Below are 22,280 nucleotides of genomic sequence, written 5' to 3'. Positions count from 1 at the left end.
GGTAAATTTTTTAACAAACCCCCTCAGTTACAAATTAAACAAAACTTTTAATGGATTTTTTCCAAAATTTTATAGGATTTATGATAAGAATGAGGGTCTTTTTACTCCTTTTTTTTAACAAACCCCCTCAATTACAAATTAAACAAAACTTTAATGGAATTTTTCCAAAATTTTATAGGATTTATGATAAGAATGAGGGTCTTTTTACTCCTTTTCATAGTTCTCTACTAGAACCGCGAACATTTGTGCTGAAGGTGAAGATTTAGACCAATCGTGTGTCTCAATTTCATTTTGAACACTTTGTTTTTATTCCACACGTTGACGATGACCCACAAGCTAGGAAATGCTGTAGGATACAATTACCCATTCTACAAGTTCGACCATACTTTGTATAACATTGACACATGTGCCAATTGGACTCCATTAAGGATTAATTAGTTTTATATGTGTAAATTTCCAGAGAATTTTACAATCAGAGGACTCACCTTCTTTCACTAATTTGGAAACACATGGAACAATTCCTCGCTCGCCAAAAATTGGTTGCATGTAACAATAATTGAATTTCCACCAAATATAATGAATGGTGTAAGTCAGTCTTTGTAGGAGCATTGATAGACAACTTCCTTGTCTAAGCACATTACCCTTATTAAGTTTATTTTATAAAAGAAGTGGAAGTCCTAATTCCACTTCATATAATGAGGAATGATCCGCATGATCAGTGGTTCGGTAAAAATACAAAAAATGGTTGTACTAGAAACGACCAAAATTATGGAATTTGTGATCATAGTGGATTCTATGGGGTTCCAAGTAATTCTAGAAACTATGAATTGATTGAATTCCAAGGAAATAAAAATAGCTCTCATATCAAATGAACTCTCGAGATAACCACCTTGACTCCGCCATTTTCTAGTTTTTCATATCTAATACACCCATCCCCACATAGAGAAATACGAATGTTTGTGCAATGAAAGACATGCTGGAAAAGGAATTCTTAGCAGTGATTCATGATTTCCTTATCACATTGTGCCATGTATAATGTGACATGAAAATTCCATAGGACAAAACTATAATAATCCCACATAGGTAAAAAACATGGCTAACATATATGACAAATAAGTTAGTAGTCACTCATCAGTCCAATTTCACGATCCAGTGAATGCCTTCCAAAGTACAATCTCTTTATCATTTATTTAGTCAAAATCCTACTCGCAAGTCTAATTAATGTATTTGTCAAAAAAGGTATATAAAATAATCTACTTTGTATATCACTATCACACCACTAAATCTTGAAAAAACAAACTTTTGGGCAGCTCTAGAAAGGACTACAGAGGTAGCATTATTGAAAATTGCCTTTCCAAATACCAAACTATAAAGGGAGTTTCGTCCAGATACAAAACATGTAAAGTACAAACTATATCAATGGATGAAAATATTGTTCCAGGTGTAAGATACTCCCTGATTTAAGTTCTGAAACATCTAATCTTAGAAATAACAACCAATAATTAGTTGAGATAATAGAAAATGAGATAAACATTCCACCACCTTAAACAACATGATAGTGATAGAGCTACGAAAGAACAAATTATTTTTAACTTGAAACCCAACACTGAAGATTATAGGTGGAAGAAGATAGATGAAAATACATCTCTTCATTAAACTACAAAATATGGGAACTTGTGCCTTCACTAAATAGAATAACTATAAACCCCGCATAAAACCTGCTTAATTTTTGTTCCTTGCTAGATTTTGCTTGAGAATTTTTTTGACATTTTAGCCTTGAAAAATTTTGGTACAACATCAACTCCAACTAGGGATAGTGTCTCATTGCAGGACAGTGGGAATCATAGACTAGGTGCCTTTACTATTGGGATATGGAGTCAATTTTGAAACTGCTTGCAATCATCTCTGAGAACTTTGAAATTTAAAGCCTTTCTGAAGCCTTTACTCTTTGGACCTCTACTTATTGAAACCTGTCAATATACGTACACCAAAAACTAAAATAAAACCAAAATCTCACTTGTTGAGCTTATTTATGTACATCATCCCTACTATAAACAAATCAAATGCCCCTGGTCAAGCGACATCAAACTTCTAGTGATACCAAGGAAACATCTGGGTGCTTGATTTTATACGAGCTCCCTTTGGAGCCTTTAGAAGAGAAAGGAACATAGATAAGAAAAACTCATCAACAACAGTTGGTGCATACCCACTAAATGATATGAGTTGCAGAAAATATATCATCTTCAAATTGGTCAACAAGTACATATACTCTGTTAGAGGATCATGGAAAACATGTGAGAATATAATTTCTTGTTTAGAAAATAGAAATTGTTGTATAACAATAAAATTTTGTACGAACAACATATCCTGAGTAGCTCCAACATTTTCTTTAACAATTTGTTGATATATATCATTAATGAACAACTATTTTGGTCAGCTAAGGGTGTATTCATTTATTTCAAGATATTTAGCATAAACTAATAACAATTCATTTCTCTTATAGATATATTTCCATAATTCTCTATTCAAATTTTCACATAAATATTTTGAGGAAATATTGACCTGAATTTTGTTTTTGGAGAATTTTCTACACACTCCTCTTCAACAAATTGATTGTGTAACAATTATTTATCAGGACTTGAAATGTTTCTAGCATTGTTAACAAAAGCTCATGTAAAATTTGAGCATGTGCAATTTTCTTTTACAAAATAACCATCAAGAAACCTCATATCAAAATAATCCATTTGTTCATAACTAGAAAAATTTTCTACTGTACATATAATATTATCTTCATAATAATTTTTTTTTACATCTTTGTAAGTAGAAAAATTTGATTGACTAGTTGTGAAATCCTACTATAAACTCAAATCATATCTTTGTTTTTCATATTCTTTATCCTACTCATGTGCATCAAAATCTCCATGCCAAAACTGATATGGAAGTTTTCCACAAGCCCAAAGGTTACTTTCAATTTCTTCGACATCAATAAACATCTACTCTAAGGTTGAAGGATTCCTGTCCATGAGATAAAAATCCAACTCAAGATGATGAGATACTATGTAATATAACATGGAAACAACTTTAGAAGTTTGAATGTCCCTAGGCATACACAGATAAAATCTTTGAAATCTTATATTAAACCTAGTAAAATTTTCATCCTTCTTCCTCATTATAGCATATAACTTAGAAAGATATTAATCAAAATATTTTTTTTTAGCCCAATACCTCAAAGAAAGTATCATGAGATTCCATCCATGATCTAATTGAATTAGCCTCCAAATTTTTAAGCCATTTCTTAACCTCCCCATTTAAGGAATGAGAAAAGTTTCTCATAACGACATCTTCATGCATGATTCGAAAATTATCTATAAATTGTCTTCCACATTAAATTTAGGAAGGTACTTGAAATATTTGTAAGGATAATCATGAAGAATAGATGGAAAATTCACGAGTTTAATTTTTTTCCTAATTTTGGACTAAACTACAATGGACTAATTGCAAGGTGCATAAGTAACTACAACAGATAGTAAATAAGCCTTATTGTCTACAGGTTGACATGACTGGACATATTAAGGAGAAATTGTATTATGGACACCATTTTTCACATTTGATATAGAGGAAGGAATTAGATCAAGATTAAGAATGCAAGAAGAAGATAAATCTCCTTGTTCCGGTGAAGAATATACAACTCAAGATTTGTGCTTGTCTAGGTATACAAAACACAGGACAATCCTTTTGAAATCTAAGGGAAAATAGAGGAAAAAACTTATGAAAAAGAATATAATTTCTCAGAAAAAACTCATAATCTAATACCTGGCCTTTCTATACTACTTTCTCATTTTCCAATCAACAAGGTTCCTTACCCAGTGAAATATTTGATTGTGGAGTCACCAGACGAACGATAAACAACCAATGTTCAATGTCTAAATCTTGTTCTCCATCAAGAAATAGATCTTATTTTGTGATATATGCAGGGAAATATATATTTGTTCCTTCACTCCCTGGCAAGAATGCCAATTTGATGTTGTAACCCTAGAGATAACTCCTTGCTATAGGAAGTTAGTACCCGCAAGATTACTCAGAACTTGATGAAAATGCTAAAAAATACTAAATCGAGTTGAGCTGCATAAATGCAAGCACTGATCTAACTGAGATACTTATCATGTCCAATCAATATGACTAATAATTTGAGGGTTGTAGACCTCAAAATGAGAGTGATAGTAAGAAGCAAACCTAGAGGAGACAAAATTTCAAAATTTAAGAAAAAAATAATTTAAGCTCTAAACTTGGTAATGAAATGATGAACTAGATCAGGAAAAAAAGCATGTGAATGTATTTCTCAAAAGGATGGAGCACTAATAATGCAATTTTCATAAATTACATCTGCCATATGAAAGTGACAGCAACATAAACAATTTTGTGAACTTGAATCATGCAAATTTTTCCTAAGAAAAATTTAACTGTGCAGCCACATACATCCATTTCAACAGAAGAAAACATGGTATGGGGACAATGAATACACAAATTACAACTTTATTAAAAAATGGAATAAAAACTAATCCTTTTTAATTTCCTCTGGAAAAACTCAATACATTGCATAGCTACCAAACACCAAAAGCTATGAACCCCAATTTTGTTTCTTCTTTTCACTTTTATTTCCCCTCAATACTAAATGTCGAGGTGAGTTATGAAACTAATCTTTTTCGGTTATAAATTTTTTTCTCACTTTTAGAAGGGTTTATAAAAAGAATACTATTGAGTCATTGAAATAATGACAACTCATTATTAATACAACATTTTAATACTATATATAATAATATATATAGTATTAAAATACCATTTACATAAATTGAACTTCCACCAAATTTCTTTATAATAATACACACTTAAAATTTTAGCAGAGGGATAGGTTTCCCCAGCAACAAAACCATTGGTAGTTTGAGAAGATCCCCCAACCTAGTTTTGAAAACTAGGGAGGAGGTTCTCAAGAAATTTTGGATGTTGATCCATCAAATTGGTATTGGCACGAATCTAAATCATTCCCCCCACTTCTGTTAAAATTCGACGGGGCTTGGGGCCTCTCATGTCATCGATCTTATTTCTCCCAATCATGTAACATTATAAGCCATTGGTCGCTCCATCGAACTAAACCCAAAAATTGTCACTAACATCTATTTTACCATAATCATGAAGCTTTCTAGATATTAAGCTTGTTTCTTATTGTGTTGCCAATAACAAACTTTCTTTATACTATTGTAATTTGGCAAATATACACTGTGTGAGAAATTTTTTGGGTCAAAATTTTGACAAAAACCCTCAATTCCAAATTAAACAAAACTTTGATGAAATTCTTTTCCAATTTTTTATAAGATTTATGATGAGAATGACAATCTTTTACTCTTGTTCATAGGTCTCTATAAGGATCCATGAAATTTTGTGTTGAAGGTGAATATTTAGACCAATTGTGTGTCTCTCTCGCATTTTGAATACATCGTCAGTATTCGACACGGTGATGATGACCCATGAGCTAGGAAAATCGACAGGACATAATTTCCTTTTTTGCAAGTTTGGCCGTACTTTACATAACATTGACATAACTTCCATTTTGACTCCATTAAGGGTTAAACTATTTTAAGCGTGTAAATTTTCAATGATTGTTACAATTAGAGGATTCATCTTCTTTCATTGATCTAGGAACACATGGAACAAGTCCTCACCCACCAAAAATTGGTCGTCTATAAGAATCATTGACTACCACCCAAAATAGTGAATCGTGTAAGTCAGTCTATGTAGGAGTATTGATAGGTTTCTTCTTCATCTAGGCACATTACCCTTATTAGGCTTGTTTTATGAAGTAGAAGTCCCCACTCTACTTTAAAAGCTTTCTTGTTGGGAGAATATGGATTTGATACATCACTACGCCTCATATAGTGAGTAATGATCCACCCTATCAGTGGTTTAGTCAAAATACAAAAACCATTGTATTAAAGAGGACCAAAATTATGACATTTGTAAAATTTCTTTATAATGTTTGTTGTCAAAATCCTAATCGCAACTCCAGGTATTGTAATTGTGAAAAAGGTATAGAAAATCAGCTATTATGTATATCACTATCACACCACCAAGACTTGCAAAATAAAACTTCTCTGAAAAGCACTACAGATGTTGCATCGTTCACAACTCCCTCTCCAAAGACCAAACTGTAAAGTAAGGGAGTTTCATCTTGATGCAAAACCTGTAATGTACAAATTGTATCAGTGGATGAAAATATTGTTCCAAGTGCAAGATAGTCCCTGATTTTGAGTCCTGAAACATCCAATCCTGGAAATAACAACCAGCAACCAACTGAGATAATAGCAAATGAGATAAACACTCCCACCACTCCAAACAACATAATAGTGACAAAGTTGTGAAAAAACTGTTTCTTTTTAACTTGAAGCCCAGCATTGAAGATTATAGGTGGAAGAAGATATATGGAAAAGAGTTCTTCATTAAAACGCAAAATATGAGAACTTGTGCCTCCACTAAATAGAAGAAATTTATACCTTGCACAACACCCCCTTAAATTTGGTTCCTTGTTGGAGTTTGCTTGAGAAAATATTCGACATTTTAGCTTTGCAAAATAATGCTACATCATTGTATCTGGCACAATATGTTATAATATAAGAGTTTATATAATTAGTTTAAATTTGATTTTCAATGCATTTATATGAAAATTTGATTTGAAAATTTGGAATCAACGTTAGAATAATTTTGAATTGTTTATTTTCCATGATTAACCTTAATCAATTGCCTCAAAACATTTATGGATTTTAATACTAGGAGTTAATATTCATATTCATCATTCATTGATCAAGTGAAATGCAAGTCAATTTATCATTCCTTACACTGTGACAATGTATTCTTACATGTCAAAACTATCACTATTTCAAACTTTCCCACTTTTACAGTGAAAAATTACTACTATTTCAAGCTCTACTCAACAAGTTACATTTTATTTCAATTCATTAAAATTCCTCTCATCATAGCATATGGAAAAGTTTGGAACTAGCAAAACATTGTTGTATAAAAATGTGAAAGAATTGAACTTAGATTTTGCATTCAACCCTGTTGATGGCCAAAATTGACCATGATCAACATTAAGGAAATCACCCAATCAGGGTCCAATTAGACACTTATTCATTTGGGATGGTCATTTTATCGAGTTATAGGTCTGTGTGCCTTAACCTAAAACTAACCTAAAATAAATGCTTTATTTAATCCAAAACTAATCTACATGCATAAACCAACCCTAAATCTAGCTCTTACCTAATGGTTTATGATATGGATCATTGGTGCTAATAGGAAAAATGAAAAACTTTCCCTTTTTACAGTCATTTGAAAGAGGTAGTCATATAATGGACTGAAATAACGGCTCATATAAGCCATAAGAAGCTTTCTCCAACACAAGGAGATTTTTAAATATTTATTCCTAAATGTAAATGGAATTTAATATAATGAAGACAACAAAAGGAAACTTAATCTATCTTGATTAAAAGGTGGATTAGTCTTAGTTTCAATAAAGAACAAAGATAAAAAAAAATGGACCAGGATTGAACCTAAGGTTAAAATGGTTTAACAGGTCATAGAAATAGTTCATATGGCGTGTAGCAATTCAAGAATTTATGCATATACAATTATTTGATAAATAGTTACTAGATCCCAACATTACATGTACTTGGATTCAAATCATCATGATTCCATTCAAGACAATAAGAAATTTGTCATATTATAGAAATAGCTCTCACAATATAACAATAGTTACATTCAAGATATGCATGAAATCGAACTAGTAAACAGTGAACAACTAACACATACAAGTGTTCTTAAATGCAATATTGAATCTTTATTTAACAATTGACCTATTATATAAAGATAGATTTATATGACTTTTAAATAAGTCTCAACTGATATATAGTTAACAATAGCGCTAAAAAACAATAAATACTTATTTGAAACAATCAATAGATCAAAATTGAAAAATATCTTTATTCATAATCGTATATGAACAATAGTGCTCTTATTGATTACAAAACAAAGAGTCTCTTTGTCTTAGTCTAGCATACAACCAATTTTCTACAAAGAAAGTCTCCTACAGTGGTGTAAAAAACCTTTCTTTTGTAGAAACCGGAACCCTTAGCTCATTTTCAGAGCTCAGATTTATAATTTTACAGTTCAAATCCCAAAAATGGATTTCCATAGTAGCTAAATGAATATTTTTATCTGATTTGAAAGTTGGATAATTCCTCTTTTCTGTCTATTTCTCCAATCTCATATATATGACGCTTCTAGCTATGATTGCTTTCAACGAATTCTGAAAATAAAAGTATGATTAAAAATATACAAAAATTACAAACAAAACCTAAATTCCATAAAAATGAAATTTATGGTTTCAATAGCTTCCTGCAATAATATTCCTGTCAAAAGTTTGATCCAAAAAATAATTCATAACATTAAAGTATCTTGGGATTCTAATTTTCCCAAGAAAAGCCAGTCAGAAATTTGGTTTGTTGCAAATTCACAACCCTATTTGTTGTTGATTTTTAAGAGCATTAAGTTCCGAAATTTTGTTAATTAACTTATTTCATAATGTTCTCATTTGAATTAACTTTCCAACGAGTCCTATTGGGCCTGATTCGGTTCCCTGTATCTCGAAATATGACCACTCAAAGTTGAAGTGCTAAAATTGATTAAATGTGGGTGAATATTGTTCTAGGCATGTTTTTTTGGTTTTAATAAATTAAAAATTGAAAACATTAAATAAATTTTATATAAAATGGGTGGAGGTGAAATGTTAATGAAGGGTTTAAAACATGTGTGGAGCATTAACCACATGAGTGGTGAGAGGGGCCCATGGAGGAAGGTGGAGGAAGGGCCCACCAAAAATTATTTAAAAAATAAAACCCCAGAAAAATTCAATACATCATATGCTTCATAGTCCATGTCACGCTAGAACTTTGAATTTGAAACAGATTCATTATGAAAAGTCTGAGGTCTAGGATTTATATGTCCTGTGATGGGAAAAATGTGACGGAAACTTAAACGTTGTTTGTTGTGAATATTGTCCTCCAACCTTTTCCAATGTCAAGGTGGTTTTTCTAGATGTGTTCCAAAAGAAGCCCATGGGATTTATAAGTCCCGAGGTGATGTCATGGTCATGGTGGGTCTTAATACATAGCGTTAAGAGATACCTCCCATCATGGCCATATTTATAATATATTACCATGGGGAGGATTTATAATATATTGGTTTTATTAATGGTACATGTGGGGATACTAAGGCTAAGCCACGACGATTCTGTTGCATTATTTTTTATATTTTTTGTTTTTTATTTTTAATTATTTTATTATATTTATTTTAAATTTATTCACAATATAATTACAATTTATATAAAATAAAATAAAAAAATTCAAAATAATTAAAATAAAATTATATTTACATATTTTAATTAATTTAATTTATACAATTTTATAAGGAAAATCATAAAATACATATATACATGTTTTTATATGCAGGCGATAAAATGACATAATTTTGACCGATCATAACTTTCAAAGCATAAATCAGAATTAGGCAAATTTTCCATTGTAGGAAAGTTTTTAGGGAGACGAAATCAATAGAGTTATCAAAAATGAAAATCAAGAAAATCCAACAAACTCAAAATAAATCAATCCCAAGGTCAATGGAAAAATCATATGAAGGGCCCCATAATTAAAAAAACAATAGGGGAGGATCTTGAGGCCTCAACAATTGGTGACGCACGGGGATGAAGTAGTTATATTTGGTTTATAAATAATGGGGTTTAAATTTATCAAAAGTCGGAAGATAAGTTTCACACAATCCTCATACATGACATCATTACCCATGAGTCCCACATAAAATACATCATGCAGTATTAGTTATAAAATATAAGTAATCAACATCAACTCAATCTACATCCAATAAATCCAAAAATAGGGGATTTTTTTCCCCATATGTTTGGATAGTAGTGGTAGGGATATGGAGTTCTATTAGCATACGTATATTGAATGAAAATTTACCTCTTTTTCCCGACATTACTTCACTTCCTGCCAGTATCCATAGCCCCAACGAAGATGTCTCAATACCATTCAAGCATGGCCCCACTACTAGCAAGCGTCCATAGCCTGATGATTTTACTTGTACATCCCATACCTTTTGGTGCTTTCAACTCTCTTGTTTTCCACCCTTTTTATTTTCTTAGTTATAGAATCGCATTTGGAAATTGAGTGAAAAGATCGGGTTGGTATAAGAGGTGTTTTTCTATTTAAAGAAAATGGATGTCATACTTATTAAATATTACCCTATGGGTCTTTCCTAAAACTACCAATGAAGAGGTCTTCTTTAAATGTGGAGGGGATAGGGAGGAATTCAAGGAAAATAATATAGTGGATTCTTTCCTTTAAAAATATGAAGCATATTGTGAAAATTTAATTACTTTTGCAATTAGCAGGGAATTATTCTCCAATCAATTGATTATTTGTCTTCTACAATTAATTGCAATAAATACTGAATAAAACACTATTGCAATTTAACAGAAAAATAATTAACCATAGGAACTGAAAAAATTATTTCCCACACACATACACACACAAAAATAACGGAAACCAATATTTTTGGACAAAGTTTCCTTGGAAAATCCCCAACGTGGGGAAAATTGGTTCTGCAAATTATGATTTTTATTATTCTTTAGCAAATTTAGTGATGGAGAAATTACAAAATCATTTTTCGTGAATTAGAAAACCTCCAAAAAATTATTTCTACCACATCTACAATTCAAACTCTCCTCCTAGAAAAATTTTTGCATCCTCTAGGAAATTTGGCCTCCTTCCAGCTTCTAATCTGCTCACGCGTGCAACTCTGGCTCTAGAAAGCTCATACTACTAAGGAAATAACTCAAAATCATTATGGAATTTGACCTCTACTAGGAAAATTGAATTTCCTGTGCAAATTGATCTCTCATGTAATATTACTCCTTGCTCTAGTAATATATCCTCTTGAAGCAACTTGCACTGCTAACTAGGGTAATTCACACCTTTCTCTAGAGCAATTTGCACCACTAGAAAATTGGCCTCTCTCTACAGAAAAATCAATCTACAAGTATATTTGGAAATCACTTTGATAAATTCCTTCGCTAATCATGTCTCTAAAAATTTTTGATCTTCTTCTATTGATGCCCTTGTGTTGCTCATGCACCCTTGTTATCATTACAATATTTTTTCTTGATCTCTCAATGATATACTCTCCAAATTCTCCTCAATTTCCTCTTATAATCTCTCATTGATGAATCATGGCCATGATCTAATCTCAATTAATGGCTCAGATAATCTTGACCCCTTCTCATGATTTTTCTAGAAGTATCTAGAGGAAAATCAATCTACCTCAATTAATTAAGATTAACTGGGCCATTTCCCTAAGTTATACTTAGGAAAATTAATGAGCTAGATAATTAATTCTAATCAAGGCCTTTTTCTTAGAAACCTTTTTTGAGTATTGGAGAAAATGTGTTCCTTAGCCTCATAGAAACAATCTAAGACTAGGACACTTGTCTAGGCTACATAAACTAACACTTTGTCTTAGAGAGGAAGGTGTTCTACATAACACCCAACTTGTCTCAGAAGAAGATGAATCTTGCCTTCACCAAAGCCTTAGTTAGTATATATGTTAGCTTCCCATCTATGGGTATATACTGTAGTTGAGAAATCTTGCACTACACACAATCCCTGATGAAGTGGTATCTAATTTTTATATGATTGGACCTGTCATGAAACATCAAACTCTCTGACAACCTGGTGTAACTTTGATTGCCGCAGTGTATCACTGTTGTTTCAACCCTGTTACCAAACAAGGATACTAACAGCGTCTGAAGCCACATATCCTCGTATGTAAGCATGATTGCTACTATTTACTCTTCCTTTATAGAACTCAATGCCATGTACTTCTGATTCTTTCAGTATTAAGAAAGAACTCCCCTATGAGCCCTAGTAAACTTGTAGCCCTAGTGAACCTGTAAGAAACAAGTCATCCACATACAAAACAAGAATGAACATCTCACCCCCAACCACCATGTAGTAGAGGTTTTAATCTGCCTAATTCTTCATGAAGCCAATGCTCTACAAGTATTTTTCAATGCACTCATAGCACTCCAAGGGAGACCACTTGAGCCCGTACAAATATCTCTTCAACCTACACATTTGGGTTTCTCTACTCTGCACCACAAAAATCCATCTTGTTGTTCAGTGTACACCTCCGCATCCATTTCACCATTCTGGATCATCGGCTTAAATTCATCTGATAGATTTTTCATCCCATATGTGTTGCTAATGAGGTCATGTCTCATATAGAAGTGAAAATTTCTCCTCGTAATGTATTCCCTCCTTCCGAGAGAACCTCTTTGACACAAACCTAGCCTTTTATTTCTCAATGCTTCCATATGTACTGTGCTTGATCTTACAAATCCAACATAATCCAACTACCACCTTGTCTATCATTTTATGTACAACATCCCATACATTTTTATCCATGATTGAGGTATACTCCTCAACCATAACATCCAGTCACACCTGTTTATTTATGGCCTCCTGATAGCGTGAAGGCTCACTATCATCTAACTGACTAGAAAACACCATGTAGCAAGTGTGCCTCTTTGGTCATCTCATCTTTTTCCTACCCATCCTAGGAGTCACCACAAACTCCTAAGCATCCCTGATTGTCTATTGAAACTCATGGTTCCTCCAACCAATATTGGAGTTAGGAATATCCACTTCCATGTCCTCATGATGCATCTCCCTAATCTGTTGCATCTATTTCTCCATACTCTGTGAAGTCTCAAGAACTCACGCACCTCAGCTAGTGCTTGTACTCATAAATGTACTCATGCTCTACTGCCACTAATATTGATGCTCAACTCTACGATCTTCTGTTGGCTTCTCACTTTGATGCTCTGTTGTTGGAAAATATTTGGACCTCTTGTATGCCTTGTCCTCCATGAACTTGACATTTGTCTTCACAATGATTTTCCTAGTCCTTGGAATAAGTATATGTTAAGCCTTGGAAGTTTCACTATAACCAATGAAGTAACCTCGTTATGCTGTATGATCTAAATTTAAACTTTTGTCTCTTGGAATGTGACAGTATTCTAGGTTGTCAAATATCTTAAAGTGGCTAAACTATAGCTTCTTTCTTTATGGACAATCATTGACATAATGGCCAAATTCATGACAACCATAACAATTGACCTTTGAAAGGTACTTCTTCTTCTTATCTCCTTTTGGTTTTGATACCTTACTAAATCCTTTCTCCGCCTTCCCTTTTCCTGCTAGGGATACATTTCTTATTCGTTTTCCAACTTCAGAGTCATGTCGCTACTATTACCATTAACCATGTTGAGCCTAATCTCCTCCTGAGTAAAATCACTCTATAAGTGATCCCTTCTTGGATGTGTATGTCACATGTTGATCACTTGGACGAACACTCTCCACTCCTTTGCAAACCCATATACTATTATTCACACCAACTCATCATCATTAGGCTTATCGCTAGCTACAACCAATTCATCTATGCAAATTCGAACTCTAGTGAGGTAAGAAACCACAGCTTCACCCTTCTGTATCTTGATGTTCCTAAACTTTTCTCTAAGAATCAACTTCATGTTCTCTATAGGATTCTAGTACAAATTTACTATCGTGTCCCACATATACTTCATTGTATCCTTCTCCATGATATGTGGAACAATGTAATCCTTGACTCCATCAAGGATAATCCTCTCCTTTGGCATTCTCATTTTTGTAGGTTTCCATTTGTTGAGGATATATCGGTATGACTATAATATTTTCTGCATACGCCTTCATTCCATACTCATCCAATAGGAATGTTATTCTGGATTTCTAAGACCAAATTTGGAAGCTCCATCCAATCTGTCCTAATATTGCAAGACAACTATGGCCATGTTTGAAAATATGGAAATATAGTTGTTGAGTATGTTGTCATTGATGTCAAAGCTAGTGCAGGTGCAGAAGGAGAAATAAGGAGCAAGATGTAGAGTGAGCTCCAATATCATCATTAATGTCAAATTTAGTTGGAATTCATTGATGTTTTGATGCCCACATAATGATACTGGTGATGATGATGATGCCGATAATGATGATGTAGCTTGATGGTCCCCACAAGATGATGCAACTTGGTGAAACCCTAGCTATAGGGTTTGCTTTCCTTAGAGGAAGGACATACCTTACTTTTGTTGGTGTTTTTGGAGTAGGAGATCATCAAGTTTTCCTTCATGATCCTTTCCATTGTATTCTCCTCATCATGCTAATTTTTTTGGTGTGTGGAGTGTCTCATGAGACTTTACGGTTTGAGAGATATGCCTAGCCAAGGATTTTGCACCCATTTGATGGTCAAGGTTCCTAAAGTCAAAACCCATTTGTTGGTGAAGGTTCACAAAAATATAATGATATGGAAACATTATATTAGTTAAATTATGGAAAGAGTTAAAACTATGGTTAATATTATCCATGGCCCAATGGTCCATTATTTAAGAGAAAGTTAAAATTTCACTAACCCATGGTCAAAAAATTTCTTTGGCTAAAATTTGTGTAGCAAAATCAAATTGGTTATCATATTGATTCAAAACTAAATAAAAATTCAAAATAAAATTTCTTTGAACCAATTCAACTCCTCAAGACATATTGTTGGCTAGGGTTTAAGGAACTCCCCTCCCAATATTACTATAAAATAGATTCTTACACCCCTCACAAAAAGTAATTTTTTTCGATGTTGATTGAATGAAAGGAAGTTCTGAAAAACCTTATGATTGAAATGGAGTAGTAAAGATTTGACTAAGAGATCAAAATTTTGAATATGTTCTAGGCTTATCATTTATATTTTGGGAATGGGTTCTTCCAAGGAATTTGGGACAATGAAAGGAAATAAAACTTAGTAAAGGAGGCGTCTTGATAAATGAGAACCCACTCTAACAACAGAGTGTATATTAACCATAGCCACCATTTGTTGTTGCTAACAAAATATTCCGCCCATAAGTATTTTGACAATATCACAAACTCTAATCTAACTCAAAAATTGAAATCAAACTACTAAAAAGAGTGCAAATGTAAAACTACACAAATCTTTCAAAAACCAAATCAAAGTGGGAATAATGAAAATTTGCAAATTAAGAAATAAAATTCAAAACCAAAAGAAAAGGTGAATAAAAAAGCCATGAATATATGAAATCTCCAACAAGAAAAAATAAGAAAAGATATCTCAACATAAGAGAGTGTATAAGGTTCCCCCACCGTGGGTGTGAATGCTTTGTTATTGAATTGACAGGACCACCTGAGGCAGCAGGGCTCTCCACCTGGGGGGACATACGCCACCTATGGATCAACTGTACACTCCCTTAAATTCCTTCTTGTCTAGAGCCTCCACTGTAGACGCAATACAATACCTCTAAGTCTAGTTAACAATGCAGTGTCATGATTATAAGGTCATTCAACCTCAGGGAAAATTGCATGGCTTTAATGCTTTGGTGTGTGAGGAAATTATAGATTCATATGATTTTATGGAGAATCACATTGTGTTTCGTGTTTCATATCGAGCTATGGTGTATGGTCAGTGCAATGTCAGGAATCTTTGTAAATCTCTGGAAGGCAAGGATGACACCTTCATTTGGAATTCTACTCTTTTCATTTGCATGAAGGTTGGGGCTCGTCTTCCACTGGACATGGGGAAATTCATGACCCAGTGAATTTTTATGGATGCTCAAGGGATATAATTCAACACTAATTCTTTCCTTTCAGACTTGGGGCGTCTGGCCATGCAATGGAGTAATTACATTGGGGAGAATTCATGCCATTTGATCATTATCTTTGTGCTCAATCATGGAGGGGACTAATTCATGGTTGCTCCTTTAGGTAGTTCTCTTTATGAAGGCTTATTTTGGTGCATAAATTATAGTCCCTGAGAGCTAGCTCATCATTTTGGAATGCTAATTTGTTATCCTAGCATGATGGCTCATCGTCCAGGAGTGTTGCTAAATTAGAGAAAATATGTGTTTCTTGGAGATCGATCAAGGCTCAAGCTGTCCCAGTAGTAGGGGATGGCAGGTCATCTACTGACTAATGGGATGGGTAAAAGCATGGACATGTATTAGATACCCATTGATAATTAGTGGATTACGTTGTGGCTTCTCATCAGTTAAGGTTGGGGCAACATTGACATTCAACACTTGATATTTTGATTACCAACTATAGAAGTGTACATGTCCATAGGAGCAAATGTCTCCTCAAAATTTATTCCCTCCTTCCAAGAGAACCCTGTGGCCACAAACCTAGCCTTGTATTTCTCAATGCTTCCATCCATACCATGCTTAATCTTACAGATCTAACATAATTCAACCACCACCGTGACTATCACTCCAAGTACAACACCCCATACATCGTTATGCATGATTAAGGTATACTCCTCAACCATAGCATCCCGCTACACCTGATGTTGTGCGACCTCCTAATAACTGGAAAGATCACTATCAACTAACTGACTAATCAACATCATGTAGCCTATGTACCTCTCTGGTCATCTGCACTTTTTCCTACCTATCTTAGGAGTCCCCGCAAACTCATGAGCATCCATGAGTGTTTGTTTAAACTCGTGGTTCCTCCCACTAATAGTGGAGTTAGGAATATCCAATTCCATTTCCTCCCACTACATCTCCCTAATCTGTTGCATATGTTTCTCCATACCCTAGAAGTATTTGTAACTCCTGCACCTCAGTTAGTGATTGTACTCATAAATGTATCCATGCTTTACTGCCCCTAATCTTGCATCTTAACTCTAGGAGCCTTCGTTGGCTTCTCACTCTAATCCTCTATTGTAGGAAAATATTTGGACCTCTTGTATGCCTTGTCCTCTATGAATTTTACCTTTGTCCTCACAATGATCTTCCTAGTCCTTAGAATAAATATTTGATGAGCCTTGGAGGTTTTGCTATAACCAATTAAGTAACCTCACTATGCAGTCTGATTTAACTTCAAACGCGTGTCTCTTAGAATGTGATAGTACGTTAAGTTGTCAAATATCTTAAAGTGTCTAACATCTAGCTTCTTCCTCTATGGACAATTGTTGACATAGTGGCCAAACTCATGACAACCATAACACTTAACCTTTAAAAGGTCCTTCTTCCTTCTTCTTCTTCTTCTCTCCTTTTGGTTTTGACCCCTTACTAGATCCTTTCTTTTTCTTACATTTTTCTGCTAGGGCTACATTTTCATATTCCTTTTCCACCTCCAAATTATTGTCGATACTACTGCCATTAACAAAGATGATCCTAATCTCATCTCGAGTGAAATAACTCCATAAGGTATCCCATCCTAGATGTGTATGTCACCCATTGATCACTTGGACGAACACACTTCACTCCTTGGAAAACCCATTTAGTGTTGTTCACACCAACTCATCAGCATTAGGCTTATCACCAGCTACAACCAATTCATCTATGGCAAGTCCAAATCTGGTGAGGTAGGAAACCACATCTTCACCCATCAACATCTTGATGGTCCTAATATTTTCTCTAAGAATCAACTTCCTATTCTCTATAGGATTCTATTACTTATTTATTATCATGTCCCACATCTACTTCGTTGTATCCTTCTCTATGATATGTGGAACAATGTGGTTCTTGACTCCATCAAGGATAATCCTCTCCTTTGGCATTCTCCTTTTTATAGGTCTCTAACTGTTGTGGATATGCCAGTATGGTATAAGTATTCTCTACACACTCCTTCAATCCATACTCATCCAATAGGAATGTCATTCTGGCTTTCTAAGAACCAAATTTGGAGGCTCCATTGAATCTTTCCTAATATATCAAACCAACTATGGGAATATTTAAAAATATGGAAATATTGTTGTTGACTATGTTTTTATTCATGTCAAAGTTAGTTGGTGGTTATCGATGTGATGATGCCCACAGAATGATACTAGTGATGATGATGATATAGCTTGATGGTGCCCACAAGATGATGCAACTTGGTGAAACCCTAGCTCTATCATTTGGTTTCCTTGGAGGATGTACATACCTTTCTTTTGTTGGAGCTTTTGGAATAGTAGATCAACAATTTTTCATTTTTGATCCTTGCCATTTGATTCTCCTCATCACATTGATTTTGTTGGTGTGTTGAGTTTCTCGTGAGCCTTCATAGTTTGGGAGATATGCTTAGTCAAAGATGGTGCACCCATTTGATGGTCAAGGTTCCCAAACTAAAAACCCAAAAATTCCAAAAATATAATGATATGGAAACATTCTATTGGTCAAACTATGGACGGAGTTAAAAATATGGCTAATAATTATCCATGGTCTAACGGTCCATTATTCAAGGGAAAATTAAAATTACTCTAGCCCATGATCAACCATTCTCTTTGGTTAAAATTAGTGTAGCAAAATCAAATTTGTTGGCCTTTTGATTCAAAACTAAATAAAATTTCAAAATAAATTTTCTTTGAACCAATTCGGCTCCTCAAGACATATGGTTGGATAGGGTTTAAGGAACTCCCCTCCAAAGATTACTATAAAAGAGGTTCTTGCACCCCTCACAAAAAAATAATTTTTTTTCAATGTTGACTGAATGAAAGGAAGTTTAAAAAATCCCTATGATTGAAATGTAGTAAAGATTTGACAGGGAGATCAAAATTTGAATATTTTATGGGCTCATCGTTTAGATTTTTGGAATGGATCTTGCTGGTTATAAATCTACCTTACAGTTGTATCATGACTCCTTGTTAAGGGTTCCAAAATTTGTGGTTTCTACAGTGCTAATGAAGAATCTAGAGAGACCTATGTTCTTCACACTATTAATTCGACCCTGAGATATTGTTGAAGATCAAATGAGTGACGCTAAGAAAAGGATCCATGATTTTAGGTATTGGTGATGGAATGTGTTGATTCTTTTGCAGGAAATCTCGGCCCACTTATTCATTACTTGTCTCTATGGTTCTCTACCTTTGTTCCAACAAAGAATTTTAACTTGTATTACATTGAAAAATATAGTTTGTTTTGTCTTCTCTTGGTTCATTTCTAAACAACCTTTGTGACCTAATTCATTGTGATCTTCGGCCTTTTTGACACCAATTGGTTTTTGTTTCAAACCATAACTTCATTTACAAAGGTCTGGAGTATTAACCCTACCCTTGAACAAATGTCATGTCATGCATTCATCATGAATTTTCAAGTCCTATTAGGAAGTTTGAAGGTATTATAGCGCATGAACAATAGTTTTATATTTGCAACCTTATGGTCTTTGCAGTCACTAGTGATTCAGATGACTAAGAATGAGGAATATTACTTATGCTTAGTTTTGAAACTCCCATTAACAGTGCTCGATGTTGCTTAGAATTGTTGAACCTAATCACATCCAAATATTACGCTCTTTTAGCATGGAGGATTTGTTAAGTATCAAGTCCTATGCATCCCATGTAACAAAGCATGGGGTGGATCCCTGTGATATTTCTAAATATCCTATTCAAACAAACTTACATTGGATGAGCTTGCATCATTGTTGAATAAAACCTGTTTCAATACTTAGACCTTTGATGTGAATGGATTTGGAGTATTATTTCATTATGAAGGGCATGCTTGGGGGCTAATTACTTCTCTCTAAAATTGTTTATATTTGGACTACATCTATTAATATGGCCACAATGAAATTTGGTTACTTGAACAGATATATTTTGAATTAGATCTACAAGTTGTCTTTTCAGAAAACTCACCATTTGAGGAACACATTCAATGAAATCCTACTTGTGTAGATCTGGTGATGGTTCCTGGAATGACAATGGAGCAGTGACTAGACAAAGAAAGTAGTGACATACTAGCTTGGATTTATTCCTGTATTATGCATTTTGAATTGCAAATCTATGAGGAATGCATTGTAATTAAGTAACTTTGCTTACAATGACTTTTGTTATAGAGCCTTTATTTTATTGAAACAAATACCTAGTTCCATGATGATAGAGATCTTACTTCTATTGTCCTTGTTTTGTGATACATGAAATAGTGACCTTGTTGTGAATGAACTTGATGATAGTAACCTTGATAGACATGGTAGTGACTTGACTTGCCGGGCAATGAGTTGTGATATGACAATGAATATTTGATAGTAATATTCTGACATGTGATAATAACCCTATACCTGACACATGATAACAATGATGTTTTTATGATACTTACATGATGACAGTGACTTGTTCAAGATGCATATGATAAATGATATAGGATATAGTAACCTTGATTTTCTGATACATGACATTAGTGATGAAACTCTCTTGTTGATAGTATTATATGGAAATCAATGACCTTGTTGTATATGATCTTGATGAATAACAATGGAAGGGATCTTGTATGAAAGTATGATAGTGGTAGTATCACTATGAGAATAGTGAACTTAATTAAAACAATGACGTTGATTATAGTAATGACATTCCTTTGCATAACTTGTTTTTCTGATGATGAAAATGGGAAGTAGCAACAGACAGAGTAGTAGACATAGGTAGCAGTGAAGTGGAAGCAAACAGTGAGAGTAGTAAGTGATAGTAGCAACAACATGTGGCAGAAGGTGGAACAGTAGCAACAAAAGCACAAGTAGCAAGAGATGCAGCATAGACAGTAAGAGTGATAGCAACAGTAGTAACAACAATGAGTGTCTATAGTGTAAAAATAAATAGCAACAACAGTGAATGTGTATATTGGTAGCAGTAGAAACAACAACAGTGAGTGGTAGCAGTGAGTGAGGCAGTGGCAGTTGTGGAAGCAGTGATTGCCGTTAGGCCATTATCCCTAGTACAAGAGCCCAAACCCATTCAGGGAGCATTTTCTTCCTTCTGGTTTTACTCGTAAAACGCTTGGAGAGTCTTTTACTTCCTAACAGAATCCTTGGGGAGTCTTGTACTTCCTTCCAAATTTATTTGGTAAATTTTCATGTACATCATATATAACCAAAAGCTTGTTGGACGACATATTTTGTGTATTAATATTTGATGTGATGATGTTTCATGTTTCTATTTCAATGCTCTAAATAATTAAATAAACTAACCAATTATGAAAACAAAGGGAAATAATGATTCACCCCCCTCTCAATATTTCCAACAATATTGAAACCAAATTAAATTTGAGAATACAAATTGAGTTCAAAAACCCTTGAACTATTATAGCTCTGATCTGAAAATATATGAGAATACAAGTAAACCCAGAAATAATAAGATAGAAATAGATAGAAATGCTTCACTTTATTAATCAAACCCTTAAGATAGGGCAACACCATAGATTCACTCCTTAAGGAAGGAGAACACTCCACAAGCCATATGCATGTTCATACAATAATCCTTGACCTCTCTCAATGGGGAGTCTCTAGCCTCTATATAGGCCTCATACATACAATACCATGGGTCATTACCATGGTTCCCTCAATACTGTCTATCTAATACCATGGGCTTATTAAATTATTGTTAACTACTTGTGGTCCCTTATATGATACCGATTAACCACCTTATTTATTACTATGGCCAATCCTACTATTACATTATTCCCTTGGGTACCTCCCTTTGTACTCCATATTATCCCCCATAAGTATACTACATTCCACCCCCCTTAACATTTTTCATCCCTGAAACATGGGAAGAACACAAATGATAAGATCTACTCAAAAGAGTAGTCCACTAGTACCATGCACGTGCAGCTAGCCATCCAAGAGAAAGGTGAACCCTCGATCCAATTGGTGCCTCGCTCACTTGAGATGGAAGTTGACCCTAGCGGCTCTTCTGTGTGTAGTATGTGGATCGTCGCTCCTCTCTATCTATCATGCGGGGGTTGTTGTCCTTGTGGCTAATTCATTGCCATCTTGTTGGTTGTTTTCTTGCGGGGTGATGTGGGTGGTGATATGCTAAAGTTTTAACCACCATGTATCTTTCTTTAATTCACCACCTAATGGAGCCTGATTGGTATCTAGTACATGTTGTGGTGCCTGCTGTTGTTTCTTATCTTCCAATATTACTTCATCCACTGAGTCCTCATCTGATGTATCAGTACCTATAACCTTTTGTGCTTCAGCCTCTGCTTGTGTTTGATTGCCAACCATCAAAGGCTTATCATATGATGTGTAAGTGTCATTAGAGCTTTGTGCTACTGCCTTTGTAGTCTTTGTTTGTGGCTTAATGGAAATATCCTGCAATGTAAT

At 34.1% G+C, this 22,280-nt stretch overlaps 1 pseudogene; it reads right to left on the bottom strand.

Moving 5' to 3' along the window:
* Positions 1–423: 423 nt before the first annotated feature.
* LOC149167982 (sodium/hydrogen exchanger 1-like) lies at positions 424–1,186 on the bottom strand (annotated as a pseudogene).
* Positions 1,187–22,280: the final 21,094 nt, after the last annotated feature.

The sequence above is a fragment of the Pinus tabuliformis genome, chromosome 5_1 (assembly GCF_031772625.1).
Source record: "Pinus tabuliformis cultivar Carrire ecotype Pingquan chromosome 5_1, CPIR1, whole genome shotgun sequence".
NCBI classification, from domain to species: domain Eukaryota; kingdom Viridiplantae; phylum Streptophyta; class Pinopsida; order Pinales; family Pinaceae; genus Pinus; species Pinus tabuliformis.
Note: the sequence above shows the minus strand (reverse complement) of the source record. Positions and strands in the feature narration are given on the sequence as shown.